We start from the raw sequence: 14,686 nt of genomic DNA, 5'->3' as shown, positions 1-14,686 counted from the left end.
GGTGACGTCGATCGCCGAGCACCGCCCGAACAAGGAGGGGCATCAACGTTGGTAGAAGTCGTGACAGTCCTCTAGTGTGTGTGTTTGCCACAGTGTGATATGGAAGTGATGTTATTCATTTGTTCCCTTCTAACTCATACCTCTATATTCCAAGGTCAGGATGACATCATTATCGCCCACAGCAGTTGTCCAGAGTGTTTCTCTATTAATCCTTTTATTCAATATCACGGTTCTAAACCCACCGCTGGCTCTGGAACTAGACTGTCTGAGAGACGGGGTGTGTGTGTGAGAGTCGTCATAGTTAATCTGGATCATTCCATTAATGATCCCAGAACTGGAGTCCCACAGAAAAGAGAGGAGTGTGATAGTTGGTGAAAAATATAATACAGGAAATGAGATCAATTGGGATATGTCATTGGTATTGATGATAGGGAACCCCTCTCTCTCTCCCCCTCTCCCCTCCTCTCCTCTCCTCTCCTCTCCCAGGTTCTACTGGGACCTGATCATGTTGTGTCTGATGATAGGGAACCTCTCTCTCTCCCTCTCTCCCCCTCTCCCCTCCCCTCCTCTCCCAGGTTCTACTGGGATCTGATCATGTTGTGTCTGATGATAGGGAACCTCTCTCTCTCCCCCTCTCCCCTCTCCCTCCTCTCCTCTCCCAGGTTCTACTGGGATCTGATCATGTTGTGTCTGATGATAGGGAGCCTCTCTCTCTCCCCCTCTCCCCTCCCCTCCTCTCCTCTCCCAGGTTCTACTGGGACCTGATCATGTTGTGTCTAATGATAGGGAACCTCTCTCTCTCTCCCCCTCTCCCCTCCCCTCCTCTCCTCTCCCAGGTTCTACTGGGATCTGATCATGTTGTGTCTGATGATAGGGAGCCTCTCTCTCTCCCCCTCTCCCCTCCCCTCCTCTCCTCTCCCAGGTTCTACTGGGATCTGATCATGTTGTGTCTGATGATAGGGAACCTCTCTCTCTCCCCCTCTCCCCTCCCCTCCTCTCCTCTCCCAGGTTCTACTGGGATCTGATCATGTTGTGTCTGATGATAGGGAGCCTCTCTCTCTCCCCCTCTCCCCTCCCCTCCTCTCCTCTCCCAGGTTCTACTGGGACCTGATCATGTTGTGTCTAATGATAGGGAACCTCTCTCTCTCTCCCCCTCTCCCCTCCCCTCCTCTCCTCTCCCAGGTTCTACTGGGACCTGATCATGTTGTGTTTGATGATGGGGAACCTGATCATTCTGCCAGTAGGAATCACCTTCTTTAAGGATGAAAACACTCCTCCCTGGATCATCTTCAATGTGGTCTCTGATACTCTCTTCCTGGTTGACCTGGTCCTCAACTTCAGGACTGGTATCGTCAAGGAGGACAGCACTGAGATACTGCTAGACCCCAAGTCAGTGTGTGTGTGTGTGTGTGTGTGTGTGTGTGTGTGTGTGTGTGTGTGTGTGTGTGTGTGTGTGTGTGTGTGTGTGTGTGTGTGTGTGTGTGTGTGTGTGTGTGAAGGTGACACAGAGCTGGAGACAATGCTTCCCTATGTGGTGTTCTTCCAGAATTTGAATGAATGGAGTTGTTTGTTATTTCTTCTAAAGTACCATAACTACTGGGGCCATAGGAATCAATGTTGTTCTATGCTATGCTATGCTAAGCTAACTGTGAGACCATATAAATATAAACTGTTGTTCTATGCAGTGCTAAGCTAACTGTGAGACCATAGGAATAATACCAGAATGCTAAGCTAACTGTGAGACCATAGAAATGACTATTATATTATGCTATGCTACCACAGGGCTATCCGTCAGCGCTACCTAAAGAGCTGGTTTGCGGTGGACTTTGTGTCGTCCATCCCTGTGGACTACATCTTCCTGATGGTGGACTTGGAGGCCCGGCTGGACTCAGAGGTTTACAGGACGGCCAGGGCCCTCCGTATCGTACGCTTCACCAAGATCCTCAGCCTGCTACGCCTGCTGCGCCTGTCACGACTCATACGATACATCCACCAGTGGGAGGAGGTGAGAGGTCGGGAAGACAGGGAGAGGAGGTAGAGAAAGAGGGGGGGAAGGGAAAGAGAGACTTACTACCACTGTCACAACTCACTGGTTAAATCCTCCAGAGAGGGAGTAGAGGGCAGTCAGTGGAACATGCCAGAGAGGAGGGAGAGAGAGAGGTGAGAGGAGAGAGGGAGGTGAGAGGGGGAAAGGAGAGGTCAGCGTAGTATAGGGGAAAGAGAGACCGCTAGGGGGGCAGCTGATCTATCTCTTCATTGGGGAAAAGGCAACTATCATAACAGGTGCCCGCCCAAGACGTCAATAAACTACAGTGATGTCAAACTCTCCCCCTCCAGATCTTCCATATGACCTATGACCTGGCCAGTGCCATGGTGAGGATAGTCAACCTGATAGGCATGATGCTGCTGCTGTGCCACTGGGACGGATGTCTACAGTTCCTGGTTCCCATGCTGCAGGACTTCCCCCTGGACTGCTGGGTCTCCAAGAATAACATGGTGGTGAGTTACTGTCTGTCTGTCTGTCTGTCTGTCTGTCTGTCTGTCTGTCTGTCTGTCTGTCTGTCTGTCTGTCTGTCTGACTGCTGGGTCTCCAAGAACAACAAGGTGGTGAGATTGTTACATGGGTACTGAGACATGGAGAGAAATGTTGACCCGCTCACAAATGGAGGGCTTGTGTGCACAGTGTGTGACATTATTGATATTGTGTTTGTGTGTGAACTGATTACGGGGTAGTGGACCGATTGTGTGTGTGTAGACAGAGAGAGAGAGTGTGTGTGTAGACAGAGAGAGAGAGAGAGTGTGTGTGTAGACAGAGAGAGAGAGAGAGTGTGTGTGTGTGAAGACAGAGAGAGAGTGTGTAGACAGAGAGAGAGAGTGTGTAGACAGAGAGAGAGAGTGTGTAGACAGAGAGAGAGAGTGTGTGTAGAGAGAGAGAGAGAGTGTGTAGACAGAGTGTGTGTGTAGACAGAGAGAGAGTGTGTGTGTAGACAGAGAGAGAGAGTGTGTAGACAGAGAGAGAGAGTGTGTGTGTAGACAGAGAGAGAGAGAGAGAGTGTGTGTGTGTGAAGACAGAGAGAGAGAGTGTGTAGACAGAGAGAGAGTGTGTAGACAGAGAGAGAGAGTGTGTAGACAGAGAGAGAGAGTGTGTGTAGACAGAGAGAGAGAGTGTGTGTAGACAGAGAGAGAGAGAGAGTGTGTAGACAGAGAGAGAGAGAGAGTGTGTGTGTGCAGACAGAGAGAGAGTGTGTGTGTAGACAGAGAGAGAGAGTGTGTAGACAGAGAGAGAGAGAGTGTGTAGACAGAGAGAGAGAGAGTGTGTGTGTAGACAGAGAGAGAGTGTGTGTGTAGACAGAGAGAGAGTGTGTGTGTAGACAGAGAGAGAGAGAGTGTGTGTAGACAGAGAGAGAGAGAGAGTGTGTGTAGACAGAGTGTGTGTGTAGACAGAGAGAGAGAGAGTGTGTAGACAGAGAGAGAGAGTGTGTGTAGACAGAGAGAGAGAGAGTGTGTGTGTGTAGACAGAGAGAGAGAGAGAGAGAGTGTGTGTGTAGACAGAGAGAGAGAGTGTGTGTGTAGACAGAGAGAGAGAGTGTGTGTGTAGACAGAGAGAGAGAGAGTGTGTGTGTGTAGACAGAGAGAGTGTGTGTGTAGACAGAGAGAGAGAGAGAGTGTGTGTGTGTGTGGACAGAGAGAGTGTGTGTGTAGACAGAGAGAGAGTGTAGACAGAGAGAGAGAGTGTGTGTGTAGACAGAGAGAGAGAGAGTGTGTGTGTAGACAGAGAGAGAGAGAGTGTGTGTGTAGACAGAGAGAGAGAGAGTGTGTGTAGACAGAGAGAGAGAGAGTGTGTGTGTAGACAGAGAGAGAGAGAGTGTGTGTAGACAGAGAGAGAGAATGTGTGTGTAGACAGAGAGAGAGTGTAGACAGAGAGAGAGAGTGTGTGTGTAGACAGAGAGAGAGAGTGTGTGTAGACAGAGAGAGAGAGTGTGTGTAGACAGAGAGAGAGAGAGAGAGTGTGTGTAGACAGAGAGAGAGTGTGTGTGTAGACAGAGAGAGAGAGTGTGTGTGTAGACAGAGAGAGAGTGTAGACAGAGAGAGAGAGTGTGTGTGTAGACAGAGAGAGAGAGTGTGTGTAGACAGAGAGAGAGAGTGTGTGTAGACAGAGAGAGAGTGTGTGTGTAGACAGAGAGAGAGAGTGTGTGTGTCGACAGAGAGAGAGAGTGTGTGTGTAGACAGAGAGAGAGTGTAGACAGAGAGAGAGAGTGTGTGTGTAGACAGAGAGAGAGAGAGAGTGTGTGTGTAGACAGAGAGAGTGTGTGTGTAGACAGAGAGAGAGAGTGTGTGTGTCGACAGAGAGAGAGAGAGTGTGTGTGTAGACAGAGAGAGTGTGTGTGTAGACAGAGAGAGAGAGAGTGTGTGTGTAGACAGAGAGAGAGAGTGTGTGTGTAGACAGAGAGAGAGTGTGTGTGTGTGTCGACAGAGAGAGAGAGTGTGTGTGTAGACAGAGAGAGAGAGAGTGTGTGTGTAGACAGAGAGAGAGAGAGTGTGTGTGTAGACAGAGAGAGAGAGTGTGTGTGTAGACAGAGAGAGAGAGAGTGTGTGTGTAGACAGAGAGAGTGTGTGTGTAGACAGAGAGAGAGAGAGAGAGAGAGTGTGTGTGTAGACAGAGAGAGTGTGTGTGTAGACAGAGAGAGTGTGTGTGTAGACAGAGAGAGTGTGTGTGTAGACAGAGAGAGTGTGTGTGTAGACAGAGAGAGTGTGTGTGTAGACAGAGAGAGAGAGTGTTGGATGCTGTTTGCTCTCTGTGTTAGTTTATTGGTTCATGTAGCAGCATGTCTGGTTGGAATAAAAGGGACTATCAACACAATAAAACATCTCTCAACTTAAACATCCTACAGATGGAGTAGATGGAGATATGAACACACACACACACACACACACGGCTGTGTGTTTCGCTGACTCCCATCTCGGCAGAGTTTCCTCAGTGGTTGCCGGGGTGACTGTTGCTAGGCCAGCTGATGCTGAGTGTTTCCCACAGAGAAAGCCATGCGCCACCCGCAGGACCATTTAACAGAACAGGATATAATTGGCCTCACACACACACACACACAAGAAATCACAAACACAGTCACACACACACTCAGCCTGAGATAAATATGCTTCATTGCATGATTGGCTAACACACACTGGCTTATAACATATTTTAGGGCCATTTTATTATTATTACTATTATTTTCCTCTAGCGTTGTGCCTGTTAGTAGTCTGTTTTACACAGCAGGAAGTGGAAAAGCAATGAGCAACTCCACCCAGCACTTTACAGCCACTGTTTTAGCCTAGGTTGTCGTTATTACCTTAACTAGTGTTGTACCACTCATCCCTCCCTCCCTCCCTCCCTCTCTTCCACCTTCTTCTCCCTCTCCCTCTTCGTCTCGGACTCCCTGTGTAGAATGACATGTGGGCTCTCTCTCCATCTCTCTCCGTCCAGAATGACATGTGGGCTCTCTCTCCATCTCTCTCTCCATCTCTCTCTCTGTCCAGAATGACATGTGGGCTCTCTCTCCATCTCTCTCCTTCCAGAATGATTCGTGGGGGATCCAGTACTCCTATGCTCTGTTCAAGGCCATGAGCCACATGCTGTGTATTGGCTACGGTGCCCAGGCTCCAGAGGGCATGACGGACGTGTGGCTCACCATGCTCAGTATGATCATTGGTGCCACCTGCTATGCCATGTTCATCGGCCATGCCACCGCTCTCATACAGTCCCTGGACTCCTCGCGACGACAGTACCAGGAGAAAGTAAGAGATTAGGACCCTCTCTATCCCTCCCTCCATCTCTCTCTCCATTCCTCTGTCCCTTATTCTCTCTATCCTACCGTTCATCAAATTAATTTGATGACTCCTCAAAGGAAGAAAATGGTAAAGGAACCATTCTCCACTCATAAACACTCTTCCCGCTCATCCAGTCAAGTGTGTATTATACTGTAGTGAAGCAGTATAGTGTGTGTGTGTGTGTGTGTGTGCTTTTATTAACGCTGTATTAACATTGTATTAATGTTGTATTAACGTTGTATTAACAATGTATTAATGTTGTTTTAACGTTGTATTAATATTGTATTCCCGTTGTATCGTTGTATTGACGTTGTATTGACGTTGTATTAACGTTGTATCGACGTTGTATTGACGTTGTATCGTTGTATTGACGTTGTATTGACGTTGTATTAACGTTGTATCGTTGTATTGATGTTGTATTGACGTTGTATTAATGTTGTATCGTTGTATTCCCGTTGTATTGACGTTGTATAAACGTTGTATCGTTGTATTGACGTTGTATTGACGTTGTATCGTTGTATTGATGTTGTATTGACGTTGTATTGACGTTGTATTGACGTTGTATTAATGTTGTATCGTTGTATTGATGTTGTATTGACGTTGTATTGACATTGTATTAACGTTGTATCGTTGTATTCCCGTTGTATTGACATTGTATTGATGTTGTGTTCCAGTATAAGCAGGTGGAGCAGTACATGTCGTTCCATAAGCTCCCTGCAGATGTCCGTCAGAGGATTCATGAGTACTACGAGCATCGCTTCCAGGGCAAGATGTTTGACGAGGAGAACATACTGGGCGAACTCAGCGAACCACTAAAGGAGGTAACACACGCACACACGAGGCACGCACACACACACACATGCACGAGGCACACACACACGCACGAGCCACGGATGCAGGCACACACGCATGCACACACACACACACAGTTACAAGTTACGAAAGCTAGCTATAGCGTAACTAAAAAAACACCTGCTCAAACCAGTTGATTCAAACTGCCTCAAATACATTTTACATTAAAGAAAATTAAAACGTACTGATACAATTCAGTTCTTGTGCATTCTAACTCACTTCCCCCCTCCCTCCCCCTCTCTTTCTCCCCCTCTCAGGCGATAGTTAGCTTTAACTGCCGTAGCCTGGTGGCTCACATGCCGCTGTTTGCTAACGCGGACCCTAACTTTGTGACGGCAGTGCTGACCAAGCTTCGCTTCGAGGTGTTCCAGCCCAATGACTTGATCATCCGGGAGGGCACGGTGGGACGCAAGATGTACTTCATTCAACACGGACGAGTCGGCATACTCACCCGCGGAAACAAGGAGACCAAACTCAGTGACGGGTCCTACTTTGGGGGTGAGGAGAGGAGGGAGAAGGGGGAGGGAGGAGGGAGGGTAAGGACAGTGTGAGGAAAAAGGGAAGTGGAAAGGTGTGGTTGTGAGTTAAATTAATCAGTTCTTCAATTTCACAATTCCTTCAACAAAATCTGTTTTTTTTCCACTCTCTCCCCCCTCTTCCCTTCTCCCTCTTTATCCACACCTGCCCTTCCTCCTCTCTCTGTCCCTCTCCCCCCTCTTCCCTTCTCCCTCTTTATCCACACCTGCCCTTCCTCCTCTCTCTGTCCCTCTCCCCCCTCTTCCCTTCTCCCTCTTTATCCACACCTGCCCTTCCTCCTCTCTCTGTCTCTCTCCCCCCTCTTCCCTTCTCCCTCTTTATCCACACCTGCCCTTCCTCCTCTCTCTGTCCCTCTCACCCCTCTTCCCTTCTCCCTCTTTATCCACACCTGCCCTTCCTCCTCTCTCTGTCCCTCTCCCCCCTCTTCCCTTCTCCCTCTTTATCCACACCTGCCCTTCCTCCTCTCTCTGTCCCTCTCACCCCTCTTCCCTTCTCCCTCTTTATCCACACCTGCCCTTCCTCCTCTCTCTGTCCCTCTCCCCCTCTTCCCTTCTCCCTCTTTATCCACACCTGCCCTTCCTCCTCTCTCTGTCCCTCTCCCCCCCTCTTCCCTTCTCCCTCTTTATCCACACCTGCCCTTCCTCCTCTCTCTGTCCCTCTCACCCCTCTCTCTCTCTCTCCCTCTTTATCCACACCTGCCCTTCCTCCTCTCTCTGTCCCTCTCCCCCCTCTTCCCCTCTCCCTCTTTATCCACACCTGCCCTTCCTCCTCTCTCTGTCTCTCTCTCTCTCTCTCTCTCTCAGAGATCTGTCTGTTGACTCGGGGCCGGAGGACAGCGAGCGTCAGAGCAGATACGTACTGTCGTCTCTACTCCCTCAGTGTGGACAGCTTCAACGAGGTCCTGGAGGAACACCCCATGATGAGGCGGGCCTTCGAGACGGTGGCTGCCGACCGGTTGGACCGCATCGGTACTAAGCCTCTCCCGATTGGCTCAAGCACCTGCCAATCGGTCCATTACTTGCAATGACTCAGTTTTCAATTCAGTTTCATTTCCAAAGCGCTTTGTGCAGAGACCTTGCCAGTGAATAGCATTTTTCGAATCAATTCAGATTTTATTTCTAAAGCGCTTTGTAAATAACCTTACAGTTGCAGAAGCCCTTCAAGGCAGGTTAAGGGAGAGAGAAACTATTTTCCCTTTTGTACTTTAACTATTTGCATATAATATGACATTTGAAACGTCTTTATTATTTTGGAACTTTAGTGAGTGTAATGTTTACTGTAAATGTGCATTGTTTATTTCACTTTTGTTTATTATGTACTGTTAAAATATATTTCCCATGCCAATAAAGCCCTTTGAATTGAATTGAATAGAGAAACTGCTAGAAAAAGTTGGAGCGCTGTTAGAACAGAGAGCCGGAGCAGATACCTGGTTCTGTTTGTGATCTTTAATCAGCCACTCAGCCCTGTCAGCATCGTTACAACTGTGTTGTTTGATCCTCACTTTAGTTTCTACCACTTTCTTCTTGCTCTTGTTTTCCTCCATTTGTGTCAGACAGGAACAGTAACCATCTCTTCCATCAGTTTGTTTCTGTTTGATCGTTTCATTCTCATCTCTTCTCTCCTCATTGTTCTCCTCTGCAGGTAGGAAGAACTCTATCCTGATGAGGAAGCCGTCCCAGGCGGGTTCCATGGCGGGGGGCAGCGGTTTGGGGCGTGGGGGTCGAGGAGGAGGGGGGGCGGGGCTAGGCATGGGGGGGCTGGGCTCCTGTGACAGCATGCTGGTTCAGCAGATCGTTAAACACGACAGCATGCCAGCCATGCAGGAGGCCATCGCTGCTGCCGCTGCAGGAAGGGGAGGGGCCACGGGAGGAAGTGGTACGGTCTCCCCTATGCCCCACCCACTGATCTGGGCTCCACTGATCCACGCTCCGCTCCAGACGGCGGCCGCTACGACTAACGTGGCCATCGCCCTCATGCACCAGCAGCAACAGCAGCAGCAGCTTCAACATCAGCTACAGCAGCAGCATGTGCTAGGGGGCGCTATATTCCTCCCCTCCATCTCTCCATCGCCCTCCGTCTCCTTCCCCCTCTCCCCCCCGCGGCCCCCTGTCCTGCAGCCCCTGCGCCCCTCTGTGAGTTCCCTCATTGGGATGATGGGGGTAGGAGGGATGGGGGGGCTGTCCCCTAGAGGGGGGTTTCCTGCCTTCCCCTCTCCCTCGCCCTTCCCCATGGCCCCCCTGGGAGGTGTGATATCACCCCCTGTTGCTCAAACCCCACCCACACCGGCCTCCTCTGTCTCCACGTCGGTCCAATTAGGAAAGACCCTGCATTACAGTCTCCGCCTCCACCCGGAACACTCTTCAGTGATGGGTGGAACCCCAGGAATCCCCAAGGTAGGAGGGGCCACCACTCCACATCTGTTCTACCATGTGAATCCAACTGCAGCCACCAGTGTCATGTCAGACACTTGCAGTTCCATGGCTGGCCAGCATGGAGCCAAGGAGGCGCTATTGCGTCACGGAGGAGGCAGCAACCAGGGCCTGCCTGCACTGGGGAGGCTCACCCAGGAGGCCAGGCTCCTCTCTGCCTCGCAGCCCACCCTGCCTCATCGATCTTGGGCAAGCATGCAGCCTCACCCCCCTCTCCAGCGGAAGGCCTCTGGAGGTAACCTGCTGCCAGCCTCGTTCCTGGCTGGGACTCAGCTAGCCAGGGGTGGCAGTGTGGGGGTGTTGACTACTCCCCTACCAGTACAAGTCCCAGCACAACGGTTACACATGCCCCCCTTCAATGCACAGATACAAGCACAGAACCTGGGCTCTATACAGCCCCTCCCTGATCCTGTCTCTACACACTGCCCTGCACACACACACACAGCCACACACACACATCCCGTCGCCGTACCTGCAGCCACACCCATATCAGCTTCTCCCCTGGCCTCCTACACTTCCTCCCCCAAACAAACCGCCCTCTCCTCTGCCACCCCCTCCTCTGCTCCCACTCCTTTCTCCCTCATCCCAGCCCTGCCACTGACCCCTCGCCCCAAACCCACCCCTACACCCCCATCTCGCTCCTCCTCTCCTCCCCCCTGCTCTATCCCTCCCTCTGCTGGAACTACTCCCCTCACCTCAACCCCTTGGTCCAAACCCATCCCTACACCTCCCTCTCGCTCTTCTTCCCCCTCTCCCTCTCCCTCCTCCACTCCCCCTCCCTCCTCTGTCAGTGCCCCTCTCTCACTTCCACAAACCCATGGGCGCAAGTCCTCTCTCGCGTCCCCCTCTCCCCCCTCCTCTTCCCTACCTTCCTCTCCCACTCTTCTTCAGAGCCCCCTAATCAAGCCCTCCCCTTACCCTCTATCTGGGCCCACCCCTACCTCCTCTAAAGCCTTTACCCCTATCCAGACTCGTACCCCTACCCCTACCCTCTCTCAACCCTCCAATCGTCCCCCTACCCCTGTTTCTACTCCTGTTCCCACTCAGAGCCAAAGCCTAACTGCAACACCCACCCCAGCCTCCACTCCCACCCCAGCCTCCACTCCCACCCTAGCTCCAACCTCAACCTTGATTCCCACCCCTTCTTCCAGTAAACCTCCCACTCCTATCTCTATCCCTTCACCTGCCCTTATGCAAAGCCAAACTCTAACCCCAACACCTACCAGTTCTAAAACTCAGGCCCTAACCTCAACTCCAACCCCCAAACCTCCCCCTACCCATACTGCCAAACATACCTCACATATAGCCCCTGTTCAAACCTCCACCCCAACACCCACATCTAAGCATTCTCTTACTCCTGTACCCATCGCCTCCGATGCTGCAATTCAAGCCCCAACAAAAGGCTCAGCCCACACCCCAAAACAGACCCCAGCAGCCCAAACCCTAGTCCAAACCCCTTCCCCAAAACCCACTTCTAAATGTTCTGTTACCCCCACAAGCCCACCTGTACCTATCCATACCCCAAAACAATCCTCCACCCCCAAACCTGCATCAACCCATACCCCAAAACAGAGCCAACCTTTAGGTCCTGTCCCTACACCTACCTGTACCCCATACACCAGTCATGCTCCAAAGCTGACCACAGTCGTAACACCTGTCCAAACCTCCACTACCACCCTCCCACCCACTCAGTTGGTCCCAGGCCCAGCCACCTCCCTCCCTCAAACCTCTTGCCCCCCAGCCACCTCTGCCCCCTCCGCCTCCCCCAAGGGGGGCAAGAAGGGCCCTTAGCTGCCTCAGACAGGGAAAGACTAATAGGGACTGAGAGAAAAACTGCCTGCCAACATGTGATGGTCCTGGAGGAAATGATCAGATTGGAGGATGGACTTTTGGGCCCCCCTGTGTAGGTTGTGTCACAAAACACCCCATGCCCCAATTAAAGTAGCACACTGTAGGGAATAGGGTACTGCAGATTTGAGTTCAACAAACTATCCTCCAAACAGTCCATGACTTGCGACTAGGTTTTAACTATTGTTGCCAACATGGCATGCCAAAATTCTAGATTCAAACCGAGTTCGGCAGACTCTGTATATCTATGGCTCTGGTGACTAGGGCAGGCTAGAGTAGAATCACAGTTTATATTTGAAGTCCAAACATATAGATACATATCTGTGTCAGTGATTGTTGGAGCAAGCAAGAGAGATGAAGTGGAAAGATAATGGCAGCACACAGTGGGAGGGACGATACAGCTGTCAGAAAAGATGAGGACGATGATGACAAAGATAGCAGTGGGGCTCGTTGCATCTTGCTGCTGATTGGAGGAGGGTTAGTTGGCCAATTCTAAGGCAACCAATAAGATAGGCACTTCCTGATTTCCAGCTCCACCTCCCTTTCGCCTCTCGCTCTTCACCAAAGTGTAATATTTTGTCATTATATGATTAATCATAGTATGAGATTACTAATCACTGTAAAGTTAATCATCATATTGATCAGTAACTATAGGAGCGATTGATCCACTTGTAGTTATGTTGTCCAAGTTGTGTGGTGTTTAGCTTCGGTCCAATATGTTCACACAACTTCTGTAACTGAATTGTGTTTTTTGGTGCAACACTTAGTACTGCTCCCTCGTAAACTGTGGATGTGGGTTTATTTGTTCCGCCTAGCTTCCTGTAAATGCATGCCTCTCTATTCCCTCCTTTTCCCTCGTTCCTCACCTCCTCTGGCTCCTGTCTGCTTTCATCCTGTCTTTCATCTCTGTCTGTCTGACCCTCCTTTCATCTTTCACAGAGCTTTTGTAGTTAACTACTGTTCCAGAGACATTCACAGATGCTCTCTACCTCTCTCCATCTCTGACTTTTCCCTCTCTACTGTATCTCTCCATCTATCATTCCCTCCCTCCATCCCTCCCTCCCTCCCCCCTCCTTTCTTCCCTCCCTTGTCCTGGTGTCATGTCCAGTGCTGTTTGATGTTTTCTGTGGGTAGCAACAGAGCATCCTCTTTTAACCCTTGATACCATGTTGCCTAGATTATATTTAAGGACCAAATGTTTTATTTTTTATTTGTGATCACAGCTTTAGCTTTTGAGCAAAATCAATGAAATGATGATGTTATTGATGATGATGTTATTGATGACCATGATGATGTTATTGATGATGATGTTATTGATGACCATGATGATGTTATTGATGATGATGTTATTGATGATGATGTTATTGATGATGACCATGATGATGTTATTGATGATGATGTTATTGATGATGATGAGGATGACCATGATGATGTTATTGATGATGACCATGATGATGTTATTGATGATGATGTTATTGATGATGATGAGGATGACCATGATGATGTTATTGATGATGATGATGTTATTGATGATGATGTTATTGATGATGATGAGGATGACCATGATGATGTTATTGATGTTATTGATGATGATGATGTTATTGATGATGATGAGGATGACGATAATGATGTTATTGATGTTATTGATGATATTGATGATGATGATGATGTTATTGATGATGATGTTATTGATGATGATGAGGATGACCATGATGATGTTATTGATGATGATGATGTTATTGATGATGATGTTATTGATGATGAGGATGCCCATGATGATGTTATTGATGATGATGAGGATGACCATGATGATGTTATTGATGATGTTATTGATGACCATGATGATGTTATTGATGATGATGTTATTGATGATGATGATGATGACCATGATGATGTTATTGATGATGATGTTATTGATGATGATGATGAGGATGACCATGATGATGTAATTGATGATGATGACCATGATGATGGTGACGGTAAGGATGTTTTTGATAATAGCTAGAATAAAGCACATTTAGAAAGTCAGTTTGTCTTTGGTGTCATTGAGAAGAGAGAGAGAGTACATGTGCTTATGCGCGTGTGTGCTTGTGTGTGTGTGTGTCCTGCCCGGTAATCCTGAACACCTTCAGAAGTGAAGCAGACTCATATCCAAGGTGACGCCTGTGGATGGGAAAGCTGGGATCACTGTTGCTCTCGACTCTTAACTAAATCAATATCCTTCTGCACAGGGAAGGATTATACCATGTCTAATACACAGCCTGACCCTCCTGACTATCTCTCTCCTTCACTCCATCCAATCTGTGTTCAAGGGGGTTCAAGAGTCTCATTTCCACACTATGTTGTGTTTGGCGGTGATTGATTTATTTTCCACCTTTGGAGGATTGTGAGGCATTAGAATGCTGGATTTACACTCAGAGTGATTTGCATTAAGGCCTGAAATTAAATATTGTACTGAAGGGAACAATCATGATCTTTGGAGGGATGCATGATTGTTAGAGGGATGTAACGAGACTTACTGTGTACATTCTACTCGATTCTAAAGGGACTGAGGCTGTTCTCAGACGTTTACTTAGCAGACAGCAAATACTATATACAGAATAAAAAACAACTTTGTTCATACCTTTGGATTTAAATCTAGAGATTAAAGATATACTTTAAACCTATAACAAGAGACTGTATAGCTATACTCTTGTGAGAGATGTAGGCCTACCCTTCAGACACATTAAGCAGTGAACTCTTCTAAGTACCAAGCTGTCATCTACACATTGACCACTAGATGGGGCTCTGCACCTAAACCAGACTCCTGTCTGCATTCCAGGAAAAGGTAGCAGCTTAGGATAGCCACATAGTTTATGTTACACCTTGTATTACCTTCACCATGGTGAGGTCTGACAGGCCCTTAAATTGTGATGAGATAAGAGAGCTGTGGAGAGATATGTGGAGAGATGTGAAGATATGTTGTATATTTGGAGAGATGTATATGTGGAGAGATGTTGTATATTTGGAGAGATGTGAAGATATGTTGTATATTTGGAGAGATGTATATTTGGAGAGATGTGAAGAGATGTTGTATATTTGGAGAGATGTATATGTGGAGAGATGTTGTATATTTGGAGAGATGTGAAGAGATGTTGTATATGTGGAGAGATGTATATTTGGAGAGATGTGGAGAGATGTATATGTGGAGAAATTTA

General features: G+C 48.5%; 1 pseudogene; it reads left to right on the top strand.

Annotated features, from left to right (window-relative positions):
* LOC115176442 (potassium/sodium hyperpolarization-activated cyclic nucleotide-gated channel 2-like) overlaps positions 1–11,466 on the top strand; it is a 35,601-nt pseudogene extending 24,135 nt beyond the window's left edge.
* The last annotated feature ends 3,220 nt before the right edge of the window (positions 11,467–14,686 follow it).

The sequence above is a fragment of the Salmo trutta genome, chromosome 37 (genome assembly GCF_901001165.1).
Source record: "Salmo trutta chromosome 37, fSalTru1.1, whole genome shotgun sequence".
NCBI classification, from domain to species: domain Eukaryota; kingdom Metazoa; phylum Chordata; class Actinopteri; order Salmoniformes; family Salmonidae; genus Salmo; species Salmo trutta.
The sequence above is the reverse complement of the archived record's forward strand: the minus strand, read 5'-3'. Positions and strand labels throughout refer to the sequence as shown.